The following is a 21,111-nucleotide window of genomic DNA, read 5'->3' on the forward strand; positions in this document are numbered from 1 at the left end:
ATGTTAAATGTGCAACCAGAGGAAAAAGAACTCTGGACCACCTATACTCCGCACACAGAGACAAATACAAAGCTCTCCCTCGCCCTCCATTTGACAAATCTGACCATAATTCTATCCTCCTGATTCCTGTTTCAAGCTAAAATTCAAGCAGGAGGCACCAGTGACTAGATCAATAAAAAAAAGGTCAGATGAAGCAGATGCTAAGCTACAGGACTGTTTTGCTCGCACAGACTGGAATATGTTCTGGGATTCCTCCGATGCATTGAGGAGTACACCACATCAGTCACTGGCTTCATCAATAAGTGCATCGATGACGTCGTCCCCACAGTGACCGTACGTACCCCAACCAGAAGCCATGGATTACAGGCAACATCCGCACTGAGCTAAAAGCTAGAGCTGCCACTTTCAAGGAGCGGGACTCTAACCTGGAAGCTTATAATAAATCCCGATATGCCCTCCGATGAACCATCAAACAGGCAAAGCGTCAATACAGGACTAAGATTGAATCGTACTACACCGGCTCTGATGCTCGTCGGATGTGGCAGGGTTTGCAAACCATTACAGATGACAAACGGAAGCACAGCCAAGAGCTGCCCAGTGACACGAGCCTATCAGATGAGCTAAACTACTTCTATGCTCGCTTCGAGGCAAATAACATTGAAACAGACATGAGAGCACCAGCTGTTCTGATAGACTGTATGATCACGCTCGCCGCAGCCGATGTGAGTAAGACCTTTAAACAGGTCAACATTCACAAGGCCGCAGGGCCAGACAGATTACCAGGACGTGTACTCAGAGCATGCGCTGACCAACTGGCAATTGTCTTCACTGACATTTTCAAACTCTCCCTGTTCGAGTCTGTAATACCAACATGTTTTAAGCAGACCACCATAGTGTCTGTGCCCAAGAACACTAAGGTAACCTGCCTAAATGACTACCGACCCGTAGCACTCACATCTGTAGCTATGAAGTGCTTTGAAATGCTGGTCATGGCTCACATCAACACCATCATCCCAGAAACCCTAGACCCACTCCAATTTGCATACCGCCCCAACAGATCCACAGATGATACAATCTCTATTGCACTCCACACTGTCCTTTCCCACCTGGACAAAAGGAACACCTATGTGAGAATGCTATTCATTGACTATAGCTCAGCGGTCAACACCATAGTGCCCTCAAAGCTCATCAATAAGCTAAGGACCCTGGGACTAAACACCTCCCTCTGCAACTGGATCCTGGATTCCTGACGGGCCGCCCCCAGGTGGTAAGGGTAGGTAACAACACATCCGCCATGCTGATCCTCAACACAGGTGCCCCTCAGGGGTGCGTGCTTAGCCCCCTCCTGTACTCCCTGTTCACTCATGACTGCATGGCCTGGCACGACTCCAACACCATCATTAAATTTGCCGATGACACAACAGTGGGAAGCCTGATCACCGACAACGATGAGACAGCCTATAGGGAGGAGGTCAGAGACCTAACCGTGTGGTGCCAGGACAACAACCTCTCCCTCAACGTGATCAAGACAAAGGAGATGATTGTGGACTACAGGAAAAAGAGGACCGAGCATGCCCCATTCTCATCGACGGGGCTGCAGAGGAGCAGGTTGAGAGATTCAAGTTCCTTGGTGTCCACATCACCAGCAAACTAACATGGTCCAAGCACACCAAGACAGTCGTGAAGAGGGCACGACAAAACCAATTCACCCTCAGGAGACTGAAAAGATTTGGCATGGGTCCTCAGATCCTCAAAAGGTTCTACAGCTGCACCATCGAGAGCATCCTGAGTGGTTGCATCACTGCCTGGTACAGCAACTGCTTGGCCTCCGACCGCAAGGCACTACAGAGGGTAGTGCAATCGGCCCAGTACATCACTGGGGTCAAGCTTCATGCCATCCAGGACCTCTGTACCAGGCGGTGTCAGAAGAAGGCCTTAAAAATTGTCAAAGACCCCAGCCACCCTGGTCATAGACTGTTCTCTCTGCTACCACACGGCAAGAGGTACCGGAGCGCCAAGTCTAGGTCCGAGAGGCTTCTAAACAGCTTCTTCCACCAATCCATAAGACCTCCTGAACATCTAGTCAAATGGTTACTCAGAGTATTTGCAGTAATGTTGGTCAATACATTAAAGTATACCTAAAAGTAAAGTCTTACCCTCTGACAAGGGCCCCAGCCTAGCCAATGCTGTGCCGGCTTCACAATGGACTCCATTTGTTTGCCACCAGCTTGTTGCTCCTAGCAACACCCCCCTCTCCTGTTTAGCGGTCAAAATGAAACTCTCTCTCTCTGCCCAGGGGAGTGGAGTGGACAGACATTATTCACAACAGCCTGATGCGAATCACTCTGATGGAAACAAAATAGATGAAAACAAATCGTTTTCAGAAACATGTTATGGCTGAAACTAGTATGTCTTGATGTGTCAATGTTTGTAATTTGGACTCTATGCTACAACAAGACAGGACAATCAATCTAGTCTATTTCCAAAGTCATGCCTTTTACAGGCCAGTAATACCAAACCATCATACATAGCACAGAGACAGGAAGATCTAAAGAATGTGGCAGACTGGCAGTGTCTAAGTATACTGCAGAGGTTAAGAGCATTGGGCCAGTGACTGAAATATCAGTCAATGTGCCCTTGAGCAAGGCACAACCCTAATTGCTCTTGTAAATTGGATAAGAGTGTCTGATAAATGTACAAATGTATACTGAACAAAAATATAAACACAACCTGTAAAGTGTTGGTCCCATGTTTCATGAGCTGAAAAAAAATATCCCAGAAATGTTCAATCTGACCAAAAAGCTTATATCTCTGAAATGTTGTTCACAAATTTGTTTACATCCCCATTAGTAAGCATTTCTCCTTTGCCAAGATAATCCATCCACCTGACAGGTGTGGCATATCAAGAAGCTGATTAAACAGCATGATCATTACACAGGTGCACTTGTGCTGGGGACAAAAGGCCACTCTAAAATGTGCAGTTGTGTCACACAACACAATGCCACAGATGTCTCAAGTTTTGAGGGAGCATGCAATTGACATGCTGACTGCAGGAATGTCCACCAGAGCTGCTGCAGAGAATTTAATGTTAATTGTTCTACCATAAGCTGCTTCCAACGCAGTACGTCCAACCAACCTCACAACCGCAGACCACGTGTAACTACGTCAGCCCACAAACTCTTCATCCGGCTTCTTCACCTGCAGGATCGTCTGAGACCAGCCACCGAGAGAGCTGATGATACTGTGGGTTTCCACAACCGAAGAATTTCCAAACAAACTGTCAGAAAACTGTCTCAGGGAAGCTCATCTTCGTGTTCGTCGTCCTCACCAGGGTCTTGAACTGACTGCAGTTCGGCATTGTAACCGACTTCAGTGGGCGGACTATCACCTTTGATGGCCACTGGCATGCTGGAGAAGTGTGCACCTCATGGATGAATCCCGGTTTCAACTGTACTGGGCAGATGGTAGACAGCGTGTTTGGCGTACTGTGGGTGAAAGGTTTGCTGATCTCAATGTTGTGAACAGAGTGTCCCATGGTGGCGATGGGGTTATGGTATGGGCAGGCATAAGTTACGGACAATGAACACAATTTAATTTTATTGATGGCATTTTGAATGCACAGCAGTGGAGGTCAGTGCTGTTTAAGATTAGGGAGGACAATTTTTCTTTCATGAGCATGGCCTTATTTCTCTCTCTCTCTGTTTCTCTCTAGCTTCTCCTTCATTTTGGAAGAAATTAATTTGTTCAAAACTGTTTAACTACTGTCTTTCTCTCTCTTTGTGTCAACTACTTTTGCACTGCAGTGCAAGCTATCTGTAGCTTATGTTTTCAGGTATAGATGTATTCTCTGATCCTTTGATTGGATGGACAACATGTCAGCTCATGCTGAAAGAGCTCTGATAGGTTGGAGGACGTCGTAATTACTGTGTAAGTCTATGGAAGGTGGTAAGAACCATGAGCCTCCTATGTTTTGTATTGAAGTAAATGTACCCAGAGGAGGTCAGAAGCTAGCTGTCCTCTGGCTACACCAGAGTGCTGTGGAGGCTACTATAGACCTTCTTTGAAAAATAGTGTGTTTTAATAAATTATTTGGTGACGTGATTATATTTAGTATATTTTTATCTAAAAATGAATATATACATGTTACATTTTTATGAAATTGACTGAGGAGGATGGTCCTCCCCTTCCTCCTCTAAGCAGCCTCCACTGATGCACAGAGATACCATGACAAGATCCTGAGGGCCATTGTCGTGCCATTCTTCCGCCACCATCACCTCTTGTTTCAGCTTGATAATGCACTGCCCCATGTCGCAAGGATCTGTACACAATTCCTGGAAGCTGAAGATGTCCTAGATCTTCCATGGCCTTCACACTCACCAGACATGTCACCCATTGAGCATGTTTGGGATTGTCTGCATTGACACATACAACATTCAACAGGCCACAATCAACAGCCTGACCAGGGAGATGTTTCGAGCTGCATGAGGCAAATGGTGGTCAAACCATACTGACTGGTTTTCTGATCTGTGCCCCTACTTTTTTTTAAAGGTATCAGATGCATATCTGTACTCCCAGTCATGTGAAATCCATAGATTAGGGCTTAATGAATTTATTTCAATTGACAGATTTCATTATACACTCTAAAAATAAAAGGTTCCTGGAGTATCCTTTAGGGGTTCTTCAAATTGAAACTGTGGGGGAAACCCTATAAATTCTTTGATGAACCCTTTAAAAAGGTTCTTCAAAGAACCCCTCTTAATGGATCCTCTGAAAACCTTTCGAAGAACCTTTTGGGGTTAATTTTTTTAACTACCCCCATCCCCTATTATTATTAATAATATGCATAACAATAACACAATATTTTAGTTGTCAGTGTTTATTATGATTTTAGTGGCAAAGCAGAATAAAAAATCTAAATATGAGGTAAACTCCCAGAAGCCCCAAGTCCAATCGGTTTATCCTCTGACGTGTTGATGTTAATGTGTTGATGTTCTCCGTATCCATAGCCAGAATGATTTTGGTGATCAAACAGGTTTCCTGTTATATTAATCAGAGGTGTAGGTAGGATGAAGTCTGAATTCAGAAAATAGTAATTATACAGATGATTAACAAAACATGCACACGACAGTATTCATACCTTGATTTTTGTGGTAAATGTGAAAAACACTTTTGATAATGGTTTTCATACACATACCTTGTCCATAATGTAGAGGCCTATGGGATTTTTATTGAAGAGGTAAGGGAGGAGGATGGTAAATGTGATCTGCATAACATACCAATACCAATAGAAATACCTTTGTATGCCTCCTCGTCTGAAAACCTGCAGACACAGACACAAAAGTGAGCAGTTCAGTCATCTGCACCCAATGCAGCTAGCCTTCAACATATTCTTACAGCCTACATATTCTTACCTCTTTGTTGATTGATATCTATTGAATTGTGTCCATTTTCTATTTTAAAAAGATTTGCACATATATTAAAAGATAGATGGTATCATCATAAAACAATATCAATTTAGATCATACAAGAGATCTTTACATTTTTCAGTTAAGTTCCTGCACCTGCTGTCCTTTCAAATTAAAATCCAAATGTTTCAGTTGGGCAGTTAGGTTCCTGCAAGAACCCTGACAAACTAAGGAGGTTCCTCGGTGAACCCCACCTCCTATGGGGTTCTTGGAAGAACCTTTTGGAGGCAATTTTCAGTGCCAAGAACCCTAAGGTTCTTCGAAGAACCCTTGTTGAACCCCTACTTTTTAGAGCGTATGAACTGTACCTCAAGTCAAATCTTTGAAATTGTTGCTCTTGTATTTTTGTTCAGTGTATTCATGGTCATTGTAATGGACAGAGGACCTCTGGTCTATTCCCATTAACTCAGACTGAAATTAATTGGATATTGGAATCAGCATTGACCCCATAAGTCAATTCAGGCACTCTCTCATCTGCTGGTCCTGTGTGTGTTTGTGTATGAATAACAAAGGTAATGGATAGATAATGTATACACGTTGGCTGCTTTTCAACCTGGCAAATCTGAATGATTCTGTTTGTTGGTTGTAGAGGTGTGTATCTGTACAGGTGGTTTTGAGTGCCTTTGTAAAATGTCCACAGCTTTGGACCTAGCTCTCAAACTCAAGGTGGAATTCCTATCTTCTCCCTACAATGCTGACATTGTTACCAGAGGCAGTTTGGAACTTGGTAGTGAGTGTTGCAGCCAAGTAGAGACGATTTTTACATGTTACGCGCTTCAGCACTCGATGGTCCACTTCTGTGAGCTTGTGTGGCCTATCATTTTGCAGCTGACCGTTGTTGGTCCAAGACAGTTCCACTTCACAATAACAGTACTTACAGTTGACCGTTGTTGCTCCAAGACATTTCCACTATACAATAACAGCACTTACAGTTGACTGTTGTTGCTCCAATACATTTCCACTTCACAATAACAGCACTTACAGTTGACCGGGGAAGCTCTAGAAGAGCGAACTTGTTGGAAAGGTGGCATCCTATGACCGTGCCACATTGAAAGTCCCTGAGCTCTTTAGTATTGTCCATTCTACTGCCAATGTTTGTCTATGGGGAATGCATGGCTGTGTGCTCGATTTTATACACCTGTAAGCAACGGCTGTGGCTTAAATAGCCGAATCCACTAATTTGAAGGTGTGTCCACATACTTTTGGCCATGTAGTGTACGTAAGGGCGCCCTGAGAGTCATGATCAAGGGCTACTTTGGACCATGCCTTGATGGGTCTTGTCCTTTAAGAATTGGTTCACGTCGTGCGGAAGCTACTAGCACAAGGCAACTGCGGATAAGTTTGCAAAGCAGGCGAGCGTACGTTTCTATACATACAATGAGAGTTTGCACTTGAGCAAGACCATTCGGAATTGTCAGCGGTGTTTGTTTCTCTCCGGACAGCGTTCTTATTTACTTCTGTAAAATAAACAGTGTTTTAGGCGATTATTTAAGGGTTTAGAATAACGCATCAGAACGTATGAACAGTTGACAAATTCTAAAGACTACGGAAAATTGATGTTCAAACGTCGTATCGTCTGATTTTTCTCTGGCAAACATGAGTGCTTAAAGAATTAGCGAATGACAAAGAACTTTTTCCTCAGAATATTCGAAGACGTCATCCATAGGCTAATTGTCATATCGTTTAAAATTCAACAAAGGGTGCCAGTGGTAAGTTTATTTCATTGCATGTTTTTGCACTCACCAAATTACTAATTTTAAATGTTTAGACATTTCCTTCCCCGTTATAACGCAATCTTTTTTGTGATGTTAATTTTGTTCATCTGTGATAACAATTAATCAATTAACGTTGCACAGCAGGGTAAAAAAAACCAACATGCCCTGTACCCCATCGGTTGCGCATTGTAGCCCATTATCCCTTGTATTCCATCACTGTCACGTAGCCTATTGCCTTCATTCTCAAGTAACAGTCCACTGACATGATATCATTGGTATATCTGATCAAACGGTCTTAATTCCCCACGCATAATGTTTAAAGTAAAAGGGTCGCATTTACAGCGCCTGCGCCTTTGGAGAGGTTGGTTACGTCTCAAATGGCACCCAGATAATGCAATGTTTTTCACCAGAGTTGGGAATAGGGTGCCAATCAGTTATTCTGATTCCCATGTAAAATTGCATTTTGAGTGGTTAAAACATTAGCCAGAATATATATATATATTCAATCTCTCATTTAGAAAAATGTTTTGTCACCTCAAACAACCAGGAAGTCTGAAAAGACGGACTGAGTGGGCAGGGAGCTCACCTTGACTGACAGTTCTTTGAAAACACCCATGTCAAGCATGGACAGTGTTGCATTGAGATGCTCAAACAATTTTGCTAATACACAATGCAACAACAAAAACCTGTCATGCATCAAATCATGGTTTCACAAATTATTTTGTTTATCCAACCAGGGCTGTGATGGTAATTGAATAAACGTGTAACTGACTGTAATGAATGAAGACCTTCATGAAAATAACTGTCAAAACTGTTTAAAATAGGCCTAGGTGACGTTTTGGAAAAATAAAATGTTAACTTTTATTTTCATGTAGATAAACTTTACCTAATAGAGGGAGTATTTACTAATGATTATAAGCAATCGTTTAGCTTAGTCTATTAAACCTATCTACATCTCCTCTCTCCAACTATGGTTTGATGATCAAGCAGTTAAATCGCTAGATGTGAGGTGTTGTAGAAGCACTAGCCTATGGCACTTGTGTGGACTTTCTTTTATACAATACACATTTTCATTGCTTGCTACTAAATAAATAAATAAATTGGTCTTTTTAAAGAAGGTTGGCTGTGTCTGACTATTCATGAATTATTCAACAGCAGTCGACAAGGTGGTTCTCTCTGAGGCCTAATAATGCGCCATTATTGTGTCAAACAGACAATGCGCCAATCCTCTCTAAACTGGCATGGTATGAGAAGTCTTTTCTTAATTTATAGGCTAATCAACACTGATAAATAGGCTATGGATGTGTATTTGTTTCTATTTTAATGATAGTATGAAATTGACAATCGCATAGCAGTCGCTCTCCCCTTCATACTTTCCTTGTCAATACATTTTTTATAACCTAATTTCATTTTTTGGGGTTTTAAGGAAAGGATAAATACACTGCTTAAAAAAATAAAGGGCACACTAAAATAACACATCCTAGATCTGAATGAATGAAATAATCTTATTAAATACTTTTTTCTTTACATAGTTGAATGTGCTGACAACAAAATCACACAAAAATAATCCGTGGAAATCCAATTGATCAACCCATGGAGGTCTGGATTTGGAGTCACACTCAAAATCAAAGTGGAAAACCACACTACAGGCTGATCCAACTTTGATGTAATGTCCTTAAAACAAGTCAAAATGAGTCTTAGTAGTGTGTGTGGCCTCCACGTGCCTGTATGACCTCCCTACAACGCCTGGGAATGCTCCTGATGAGGTGGCGGATGGTCTCCTGAGGGATCTCCTCCCAGACCTGGACTAAAGCATCCGCCAACTCCTGGACAGTCTGTGGTGCAACGTGGCGTTGGTGGATGGAGCGAGACATGATATCCCAGATGTGCTCAATTGGATTCAGGTCTGGGGAACGGGCGGGCCAGTCCATAGCATCAATGCATTCCTCTTGCAGGAACTGCTGACACTCCAGCCACATGAGGTCTAGCATTGTCTTGCATTAGGAGGAAACCAGGGCCAACCGCACCAGCATATGGTCTCACAAGGGGTCTGAGGATCTCATCTCGGTACCTAATGGCAGTCAGGCTACCTCTGGCGAGCACATGGAGGGCTGTGCGCTGCCCCAAAGAAATGCCACCCCATACCATGACTGACCCACCGCCAAACCGGTCATGCTGGAGGATGTTGCAGGCAGCAGAACGTTCACGGCGTCTCCAGACTGTCACGTCTGTCACGTGCTCAGTGTGAACCTGCTTTCATCTGTGAAGAGCACAGGGCGCCAGTGGCAAATTTGCCAATCTTGGTGTTCTCTGGCAAATGCCAAACGTCCTGCACGGTGTTGGGCTGTAAGCACAACCCCCACCTGTGGACGTCGGGCCCTCATACCACCCTCATGGAGTCTGTTTCTGTCCGTTTGAGCAGACACATGCACATTTATGGCCTGCTGGAGGTCATTTTGCAGGGCTCTGGCAGTGCTCCTCCTGCTCCTCTTTGCACAAAGGCGGAGGTAGCGGTCCTGCTGCTGGGTTGTTGCCCTCCTACGGCCTCCTCCACGTCACCTGATGTACTGGCCTGTCTCCTGGTAGCGCCTCCATGCTCTGGACACTACGCTGACAGACACAGCAAACCTTCTTGCCACAACTCGCATTGATGTGCCATCCTGGATGAGCTGCACTACCTGAGCCACTTGTGTGGGTTGTAGACTCCGTCTCATGCTACCACTAGAGTGAAAGCACCACCAGCATTCAAAAGTGACCAAAACATCAGCCAGGAAGCATAGGAACTGAGAAGTGGTCTGTGGTCCCCACCTGCAGAACCACTCCTTTATTGGGGGTGTCTTGCTAATTGCCTATCATTTCCACCTGTTTATTCCATTTGCACAACAGCATGTGAAATGTATTGTCAATCAGTGTTGCTTCCTAAGTGGACAGTTTGATTTCACAGAAGTGTGATTGACTTGGAGTTACATTGTGTTGTTTAAGTGTTCCCTTTATTTTTTGGAGCAGTATATTTGCTGTTGTCTGACATACTCTGGTGGCTTTGATTGACTGGTCCATTTACGGGTGTGAAGGAGTTTGCTGATTCTCTCAATATGCCTATATTTTTTTTAATTTAACCTTTATTTAATTATATGTCCATTCAGAAAGTTTCCTAAAGTAGCCTGTCAGGACTCATCTCTTTAAGAATCGACTGCTCCTGTCATGATTTAATCTTGTAAAGGCCAATTTTCAGTATCTTAGACTACATTATTTCTCATTACGGCGTCCTCTCTTTGAAGAACTTATGCCATTGCCATCAAATGACCGCAGCAGCGGGTTTGTGGTGATATGCTAATATTTTGGGAAATTTGAAGGAAAAAAAACATTGTTCGTGTGAATGGATACAGTGCCTTGCAAAAGTATTCATCCACCTTGGAGTTTTCCTATGTTATGTTGTTTTTCCTACGATTGCACACAGGTTGACTTTAAGTGTCACATGATCTTTCACGTGATCTTTGTATGTGTATATATACACCTGTTCTGAAAGGCCCCAGAGTCTGCAACACCACTAAGCGAGGTGCACAACCAAGCAAGTGGCACCATAAAGACCAAAGAGCTCTCCAAACAGGTTGGGGACAAAGTTGTGGAGAAGTACAGAACAGGGTTGGGTTATAAAAAAATATCTGAAACATTGAACATCCCACAGAGCACCATTAAATCCATTATTCAAAAATGGAAAGAATATGGCACCACAACAAATCTGCCAAGAGAGGGCCGCCCACCAATACTCACAGACCAGGCAAGGAGGGCATTAATCAGAGAGGCAACAAAGAGACTAAAGATAACCCTGAAGGAGCTGCAAAACTCCAATCTCCGCTGTGGAGCATCTGTCCACTTTAAGCCGTACACTCCACAGAGCTGGGCTTTACGGAAGAGTTGACAGAAAAAAGCCATCGTTTAAAGAAAAAAATAAGCAAACACGTTTGGTGTTCGCCAAAAGGCATGTGGGAGACTCCCCTAACATATGGAAGAATGTACACTCTGGTCAGATGAGACTAAAATTGAGCTTTTTGGCCATCAAGGAAAATGCTACGTCTGGCGCAAACCCAACACCTCTCATCACCCGAGAACACCATCCCCACAGTGAAGCATGGTGGTGGCAGCATCATGCTGTGGGGATGTTTTTCAATGGCAGGGACTGGGAAACTGATCGGAATGATGGATGGTGCTAAATACAGGGAAATTCTTGAGGGACACCTGTGTCAGTCTTCCAGAGATTTGAGACTGGGACGGAGGTTCACCTTCCAGTAGGACAATGACCCTAAGCATACTGCTAAAGCAACACTCGAGTGGTTTAAGGGGAAACATCTAAATGTCTTGGACTGGCCTAGTCAAAGCCCAGACCTCAATCCAATTGAGAATCTGTGGTATGACTTATAGATTGCTGTACACCAGCGGAACCCATCCAACTTGAAGGAGCTGGAGCAGTTTTGCCTTGAATGGGCAAAAATCCCAGTGGCTTGATGTGCCAAGCTTCTAGAGACATGCCCCAGGAGACTTGCAGCTGTAATTGCTGCAAAAGGTATCTCTACAAAGTATTGACTTTTGGGGGGTGAATAGTTTTGTTTCTTTTGTCTTATTTCTTGATTGTTTCACAAAATATTTTGCATCTTTAAAGTGGTAGGCATGTTGTGTGAATCAAATGATACAAACCCCCCAAAAATCTATTTTAATTCCAGGTTGTAAGGCAACAAAATAGGAAAAATGCCAAGGGGGTGAATACTTTCACATGCCACTGTATGTGGGTCGAAATGGGATTGGTATTTGATTTTATTTGCAGCAAAGCCAACAGACGAGGAAGGCATATCTTTATCATGCGTTAATGTTGTCAACACAAATGCGATGGAGACCTCTCCAACCTGGCATCTCATAATTTGTAGATCTATATTTTTAAGTAATAACCTTAATAATGATGAAGTGCCATGATAATAACGAAGTGTAAAGGCTTGTTTTATTAAGACTCATATTCTTGTGAACAAGTGTACAAAAAGAATTGACTTAAAAAAAATTTTTTTACATAGAGCCTTATAGGCCTAAGACAACAGTAACATGCATGTAAACAAAATGGACACATACGAAAAGGAAAAACCAATAACGTAATGCAATAGTGAAATTGCAAATGTATTTTGCGTCTGATAGCCTGCCTATGCGTTAAGTTGTGACAATCGTCTCCATTCTGACATTTCTAAATTTGTATAAGGTTACGTCAGTGACCTGTACATTGGCCAGGCTAATTGCCATAACCTCAAATTCCAAGACCGTCACAGCCCTATATCCAACTGTTTGGTTATTGTACCAACATCAATATAGATTGAATGTTGGCTGTTTAGCTAGCTAGCTAGCTAGCTAGCCCAAATTGAATTGTCATTTATGTTTATCAAGGTAGCGTACTCATCTTGGTCAATTTTAGGTGAAACTTTACAGGATGAGGCTGGTTACTTTTCATTACAAAATATATGTGTGTGTGTGTGTGTGTGTGTGTCAAGAAGTTTGAATGATTCTTCCGTTTGGCATGTCTGATGTAATAACATGACAACTGCGTCAAAGTTTTGGGTGACCCTTCCCCACTTTTTTGTTTGATTCTGGCTGAAGACCTACAGTAGCTAGACAGTTACTAGCTAAAACCTGACACGGATAAATGCAGAATCCTGTAACTATATTTGCCTTCGATGAATAGGGGGAAACATATAATTATATTTTCAGACACGCTGCAGTAAAATTTTTGCACCAGTGGACTAGCTACCTAGCTATGTAAAACATGTCCCTATGCATACACGCCTTCTGCGAAGGCAGTACTTATTTAAATTGGTTAAGAGAATAAGATATCATTGGTGTATTAAAATGAGAGGATTTTGTGATGTCATAAAATCCCGATAATATTCCCACCTCCTGAATCCAAGTGGAGTGGCAGTTAGCCTAGCGTTTTGAGTTTTGGACCACTAACCGAAAGGTTGCTAGATAAAAATAATCTGCCTGTGTGCCCTTGAGCAAGGCACTTAACCCTAATTGCTCTGTGAGTTTCTCTGGATAAGAGCGTCTGCGAAATTATATTTAACATGTTTGACACAGGAGGGGACCAGTAACTTTATGATCAAACCTTATCAATGAAGAAGCGACGGACAGTTTCGTACTTTGATCTTGTTTCATCCAAATATCATCCAATTTCATGGAAAATATAATTTTGACTATGCAGGACCTTTAAGGTTGTGAAACTGGAGAGCCCGGACAGCACATTGGCGCCCAGGGCAGAATACTTTATCACTAAATGATAGATCACGTTACCCTTAGAACATGTCACCCAATAGCTTAACGTCCAGGACAGGAGGCCAGGGGAACCGGCCTAACAATAGGATGGTTGCCTTTATCACTTGGGAGAATACGGCATGCTATACTTTTGATTTTCGTTGCTGTGGTCCACACCTAAAGGCATACATACAAACTGGACCTCAGTGCTGCCTAGCCACTCTATCCTCACTCTCATGTGGGTTTTAGCAAGCTAGGTAGTGCTACCTATCAACAGCCATTTTCAGCCAATCCAGTAGGGGTTGGAAGCTATGGTGAGCTGTTGATTGGTCACTCGCGTTGCAATATCGTGGAGGATTTGAATAAAGTTCAGCTTTCCCCAACTTTAGTCCTGCGCTGTCAGCTCCCTTGCCCATGCTCACATTGTTCAATGGTCCATCGCTTCTCTCGCTTTCCTTCATTAAAAGTGAACGGCTTCTGATGTTTCATCGTGCGATGCAGCTTCCTCGTGTAAATGGCCCAATACTGTAGTCAGCAGATCTTTTCTTTTGAGGCTGTGGTAAACACACACACACCTGTCCATGTCGGTCAGTGCACTACAACATTGTTTTATCACCCCCAAAGCCCACTCCACCCACTATTTAATGTGTTTGCTCTTATATAGGATTCCTTTGGTCTTTTTAAAGTCTCTTGAAACAATCTACATTCAGGCTACAATGATTCATGGCCAAGCTGAAATCTCATTAGAGGACTAATAGAGAAGATAGGCCTATGGATGGAGTAGCCTATACATGAGAAGATAGGCCTATGGATGGAGTAGCCTATACATGGGTCTAATGCCCATCTATTAACCAAGTAAAGGAGTCGGATTACTGTCTCTGTCATGTAGGAATTGTCATGGAGCTTACTCCTATGACGCATCTTTATGGCCAGCCTATACGGAGCGATCACGGTCTGTGACTCCAAATGGAACCCTATTCCATATATACACTGTAGGGCACTCATTTTAACCAAAGCCCTATGAGCCCTGGTCAAAACTAGTGCACTATATGGTGAATAGGGTGCCATTTGGGACTCATCCCCATCTACTGTAAGTGTCCCTGACCTCATGTTCTCATTGTCTGGCTTTTGAGCATGTCGTTAACTGACGGTGCGTTGTAGATGGCGCCGGCGGACTAGCCTAAATGCTCATTAGGCCTGTTTTCATAACCTATTTCAGACAGTGTTGTTGGTTCAAGGTAGAACATCAAGACCAATAAACTAGTGTTATGTTTATCCTCCCTTATTTGGCAGGTAGGGTAGGTATACAAGTACCTGCCAAGTAAAGACCTGCTCCATAGCCTAATTACGAAGACTCCCTCCTCCCTATTACTTCTCACTTGGAAGTGGTCTTGAAGGATAATCATTTCTTGTGTGCTCAGTGTGGTGAGTGTGTTCACTGAGTGCAGGCAGTGAAACTAGTAGATCTGCCTCAGTCAGAGATGAGAAGCACCTCATTCTTGAACATTGCAGGGGAACGGGATGGATGGTTTGGCTGGGGTGATGAGGGCCAAACTATTACAAGTATTTACCTTTGTGTAATCTTAATACTAAAGAATGGGTGGTGGGTAGGACTGGGAATTGCCAGAGACCTTGCAATACGATATTAAATCGATACTTAACTGCCGATAATGTATGTATTGTGATTCTCAAGATTCTATATGTATTGCGGTTCTTTTCAAGCATATTGTTCGCTATATGCCTGCTACAGAGAGACAAGGGAGAATGACAATGAGTTTTGATCAGTCATGGAAATAAGTGCTGGAAACATGAAAAATACAGGTGTTTTGGTGTAGGTACAGCAGACTAACGCTACCTAGAAAAAAAAGTATTGTCAAGAAACATATCTATTACATTTTTTTTTTATCACTAGTGGTGGGGTGACTACCTACCCAGCCATGACCCTCCATTGTAACAGGCGAAGACGATGGGTATATCCCAAATGGCAACCTATTCCCTATATAGTGCACTCATTTTGACCAGGGCCCTATCCTATGGGGCAGTTTTGCAAACCGTATGATGCTGATAACAATGATCTGTGTACCACGGAACTAGAATGAGATTCTATTTTTGTTTGTACCACAAGTAAATGCACTGTTAGTATAGGTCATCCCCAATGCACCATAATCATGCAGTCAAGTAGCAGTAAAGGCTTTTAATAGTTTCTGTTTTGCGCTATACTTCAGTCCTTCAAGAAGTGAACTTTTTTTAATTTCTTTTTATTTCACCTTTATTTAAACAGGAAGGCTAGTTGAGAACAAGTTCTCATTTACAACTGCGAACTGGCCAAGATAAAGCAAAGCAGTGCGTCACAAACAACAACACAGTTACACATGGAATAAACAAACAAACATACAGTCAATAATACAATAGAACATTTATATATACAGTGTGTGCAAATGAGGTAGGATAAGGGAGGTAAGGCAATAAATAGGCCATGGTGGCGAAGTAATTACAATATAGCAATTAAACACTGGAATGGTAGATGTGCAGAAGATGAATGTGCAAGTAGAGATACTGGGGTGCAAAGGAGCAAGAGATGGATAAATACAGTATGGGGATGAGGTAGTTGGATGGGCTATTTACAGATGGGCTTTTTATTTTTTTGCAGTTCGTTCCAGTCATTGGGAGCAGAGAACTGGAAGGAAAGGCGGCCAAAGTAAGAATTGGCTTTGGGGGTGACCAGTGAAATATACCAGCTGGAGCACGTGCTACGGGTGGGTGCTGCTATAGTGATCAGTGAGCTGAGATAAGGCGGGGCTTTACCGAGCAAAGACTTATAGATGACCTGGAGCCAGTGGATTTGGCGATGAATATGAAGCGAGGGCCAGCCAACAAGGGCATACAGGTCACAGTGGTGGGTAGTGTATGGGGCTTTTGTGACAAAACAGATGGCACTGTGATAGACTGCATCCAATTTGCTGAGTAGAGTGTTGGAGGCTATTCTGTAAATTACATCGCCGAAGTCAAGGATCAGTAGGATAGTCAATTTTACAAGGGTATGTTTGGCAGCATGAGTGAAGGAGGCTTTGTTGCGAAATAGGAAGCCCGATTTAATTTTGGATTGGAGATGCTTAATGTGAGTCTGGAAGGAGAGTTTACAGTCTAACCAGACACCTAGGTATTTGTAGTTGTCTACATATTCTAAGTCCGAACCGTCCAGAGTAGTGATGCTGGACGGGCAGGCAGGTGTGGGCAGCGATCGGATGAAAAGCATGCATTTAGTTTTACTTGCATTTAAGAGCAGTTGGAAACCACGGAAGGAGAGTTGTATGGCATTGAAGCTCGTCTGGAGGTTGGTTAAGTGTCCAAAGAAGGGCCAGAAGTATACAGAATGGTGTCGTCTGCGTAGAGGTGGATCAGAGAATCATCAGCAGCAAGAGCGACATCATTGATGTATATAGAGAAAAGAGTCGGCCCGAGAATTGAACCCTGTAGCACCCCCATAGAGACTGCCAGAGGTCCGGACAACAGGCCCTCCGATTTGACACATGAACTCTGTCTGAGAAGTACTTGGTGAACCAGGCGAGGCAATCATTTGAGAAACCAAGGCTGTTGAGTCTGCCGATAAGAATGTGGTGATTGACAGAGTCGAAAACCTTGGCCAGGTCGATGAGTACAGCTGCACAATATTGCCTCTTATCGATGGGTGTCATGATATCATTAGGATCTTGAGCGTGGCTGAGGTGCACCCATGGCCAGCTCGGAAACCAGATTGCATAGCGGAGAAGGTACGGTGGGATTCGAAATGGTCGGTGATCTGTTTGATAACATGGCTTTCGAAGACTTTAGAAAGGCAGGGTAGGATAGATATAGGTCTGTAGCAGTTTGGGTCTTGAGTGTCTCCCCCTTTGAAGAGGGGGATGACCGCGGCAGCTTTCCAATCTTTGGGGATATCAGACGATACGAAAGAGGTTGAACATGCTAGTAATGGAGGTTGCAACAATTTAGGCGGATAATTTTAGAGAGGGTCCAGATTGTCTAGCCGGGCTGATTTGTAGGGGTCCAGATTTTGCAGCTATTTCAGAACATCAGCTATCTGGATTTGGGTGAAGGAGAAATGGTGGAGGCTTGGTTAAGTTGCTGTGGGGGGTGCAGAGCTGTTGACCGAGGTAGGGGTAGCCAGGTGGAAAGCATGGCCAGCCGTAGAAAAATGCTAATTGAAATTCTCAATTTTTGTGGATTTATCGGTGGTGATAGTGTTTCCTAGCCTCAGTGCAGTGGGCAGCTGGGAGGAGGTGCTCTTATTCATCATGGACTTTACAGTGTCCCAGAACCTTTTGGAGTTTGTGCTACAGGATGCAAATTTCTGTTAGGAAAACAGAGGCTAGCCTTTTCAAACTGCCTGTGTATATTGGTTCCTAACTTCCCTGAAAAGTTGCATATCGCGGGGGCTATTCGATGCTACTGCAGTACACCACAGTATGTTTTTGTGCTGGTCAAGGGCAGTCAGGTCTGGAGTGAACCGAGGGCTATATCTGTTCCTGGTTCTAAATTTGTTGAATGGGGCATGCTTATTTAAGATGGTGAGGACAGCACTTTTAAAGAATAACCAGGCATCCTCTACTGACGGAATGAGGTCAATATCTTTCCAGGATACCCGGGCCAGGTCGACTAGAAAGGCCTGCTCGCTGAAGTGTTTTAGGGAGTGTTTGACAGAGATGAGGGGTGGTCTTTTGACCGCAGACCCATTACGGACGCAGGCAATGAGACAGTGATCGCTGAGATCCTGGTTGAAGACAGCAGAGGTATATTTGGAGGGCAGGTTGGTTAGGATGATATCTATGAGGGTGCCTGTGTTTATGGATTTGGGGTTGTACCTGGTAGGTTCATTTGATCATTTGTCTGTGATTGAGGGCATCAAGCTTAGATTGTAGGATGGCCGGGGTGTTAAGCATGTCCCAGTTTAGGTCACCTAACAGCATGAGTTCTGAAGATGCATGGGGGGGCAATCAATTCACATATGGTGTCCAAGGCACAGCTGGGGGCAGAAGGTGGTCTATAGCAAGCGGCAACGGTGAGAGACTTGTTTCTGGAAAGGTGGATTTTTAAAAGTTGTTTGGGCACAGACCTGGATATTAAGACAGAACTCTGCAGGCTATCTCTGCAGTAGATTTCAACTCTGCCCCCTTTGGCAGTTCTATCTTGTCGGAAAATGTTATAGTTAAGGATGGAAATTTCAGTTTTTTTGGGGGCCTTCCTAAACCAGGATTCAGACACGGCTAGGACATCCGGGTTGGCAGAGTGTGCTAAAGCAGTGAGTTAAACAAACTTAGGGAGGAGGCTTCTAATGTTAACATGCATGAAACCAAGGCTTTTACGGTTGCAGAAGTCAACAAATGAGAGCGCCTGGGGAATGGGAGTGGAGCTAGGCACTGCAGGGCCAGGATTAACCTCTACATCACCAGAGGAACAGATTAGAATAAGGGTACGGCTAAAGGCTATGAGAACTGTTCGTCTATTATGTTTGGAACAGAGAGTAAAAGGAGCAGGTTTCTGGGCATGGTAGAATAGATTCAAGGCATAATGTACAGACAAAGGTATGGTAGGATGTGAATACAGTGGAGGTAAACCTATGCATTGAGTGACAATGAGAGATATTGTCTCTAGAAACATAATTTAAACCAGGTGAGGTCACCGCGTGTGTGTGGAACTAAATGGTTAACTAAGGCATATTGAGCAGGGCTAGAGGCTCTACAGTGAAATAAGGCAATAATTACTAACCAAAACAGCAATGGACAAGGCATATTGACATTAGGGAGAGGCATGCTTAGCCGGGTGATCATAGGGGTCCAGTGTGTAGCTCGGCGGGCCGGAGACACGGCGATTTAGACAGCTAGCGTGCCGGAGATAGCAGAAGGGCCTTAGAGGGACGTCTCAACGGAAGAAGTCTGTTGTAGCCCCCTTGTGCTGTTATGACGGCAGACCAGTCGTCATGGATCAGCATGGCTCCGTGTGGGAAAAGGGTCCAGGCCAATTGGCAAAATAGGTATAGTGGCCAAAGAATTTGTCCGATGGGCCTCTTCAGCTAACAGTCCGATATGCTCTAGACAGCTAGCGGGCCACAGCTAGCAGATGGGCATTCTGGGGACGTCGCGACGGAGGAGCCGGTTAAAAAAAGCCCTCGGGCGAATTATGTCAGTAGTTGTGTTGGGTCGGTGGGGCTCTGTAAAAGGGTTCCAGGCCAATTGGCAAAATAGGTATTGTAGCCCAAGGAGTGGCTGATGGACCTCTTCAGCTAGCCGGGAAATGGGCCTAGCAAAAGTTAGCTCCAGACTAATTGGTTCTTGCTTCGGGACAGAGATGTTAGCCAGGAGTGGCCACTCGGATAGCAGCTAGCTAGCTGCGTGGATCCATGTGAAAAGGTTCAGAGCTTGCGGTAGGAATCCGTAGATATGGAGAAAAATAAGTCAGATTTGCTCTGGTCTGAGTCGCGCTGTGCAGACTGGCGAGAGTTGTCCGGGCTAAAGGTAGCTGATGACCGCTAGCAGTGGCTAGCTGGGTTCCGGTTCAAAAGTAAAGAAAATGGCAGATCCATACCACATTGGGTGAGGCAGATTGCAGGAGAGTATGTTGAAGTTGAGGTTAAGACTAAAAAAATATATATATATGACAAGACGAGGACAAAAGAAGTCTGACTGCTACGCCATCTTGGATATGAACTTAATCTGTCTCGCTGAATTTCCATGTTCTGATGTCTGCAGAGGATTATGAAACTGGCATTGTGTGTTTGTCGTACAGTACAATTTGTCTAAGGAACAAATTATGATTTTGAAAAGGTATAATAATTGGACTATTACTAATTAACCTTGTTTTGCCAGAATTTATTTAACAACCTTATGGAAGAAATTATTGCTCAAATTTGAAAGTGCAAAAACATGAAGAACAATGTCTCTTAAAGATTAATAAAGTTAGCAGGATAATAGTTATCAGGATTAGTTGATGAGTCTGTTGGAGATGAGTCACATGTTCTTACCAAAGACATTTTCTTAACAGTCAAATCCAAACTGATCAAACTGTTGTTTTCCTCTCTATTCCTCGTACAGTATATACAAGTTGATTGGCACCATTTTTCACCACTAAAATCAGCCGCTGGTGTTGTCCTTGACTTGACATCTGTAGCGTTGCCTGTTGATTCGAAGAACAGAAAATTAGCAGTAGGGTGTTAGATGAAATCGATGACTAGACTGGCCACAGTATGAATGAATGGTGAGCACTGTGTTGGATAACATGCAAATTGTCTGTGATGTGATGGTAGCAATAGGAGAGCTGTAGGGCCTGTCCCAAATGGCAACCATTGTTAGACACCATTTGGGACTCAGATATTGTGTTGTATGACCATCGTATCACCTTGGCAACCAGACCCCCTCCTAGTACTTGGACCATCGCAGTCTATCCATCCCATAATTGGCTTCCTGGACTGATCTTATCCTTTCACAGCTGGCTATAATTATCTATAAACCCCCCCAGTACAAGCCAACAGCGTCTGACAAGTGCTCGGCCTCTGTCTGTGGATGCGTTCCCAGTGACACCCTATTCCTATATGTAGTCACTACTTTTTAATGGGGCCCATAAAGCTCTGGTCAAAAGTAGTGCACTTAATAGCGCAT

At 43.6% G+C, this 21,111-nt stretch overlaps 1 protein-coding gene across 1 annotated transcript in view; it reads left to right on the forward strand.

Annotated features, from left to right (window-relative positions):
* Positions 1–6,711: 6,711 nt before the first annotated feature.
* svila (supervillin a) overlaps positions 6,712–21,111 on the forward strand; it is a 138,997-nt gene continuing 124,597 nt past the window's right edge. Inside the window, exon 1 of the mRNA XM_014157531.2 lies at positions 6,712–7,174. The gene's annotated coding sequence lies outside the window, so the exon portion shown is untranslated. The remainder of the gene's footprint in view (positions 7,175–21,111) is intronic.

The sequence above is a fragment of the Salmo salar genome, chromosome ssa19 (assembly GCF_905237065.1).
Source record: "Salmo salar chromosome ssa19, Ssal_v3.1, whole genome shotgun sequence".
NCBI lineage: Eukaryota > Metazoa > Chordata > Actinopteri > Salmoniformes > Salmonidae > Salmo > Salmo salar.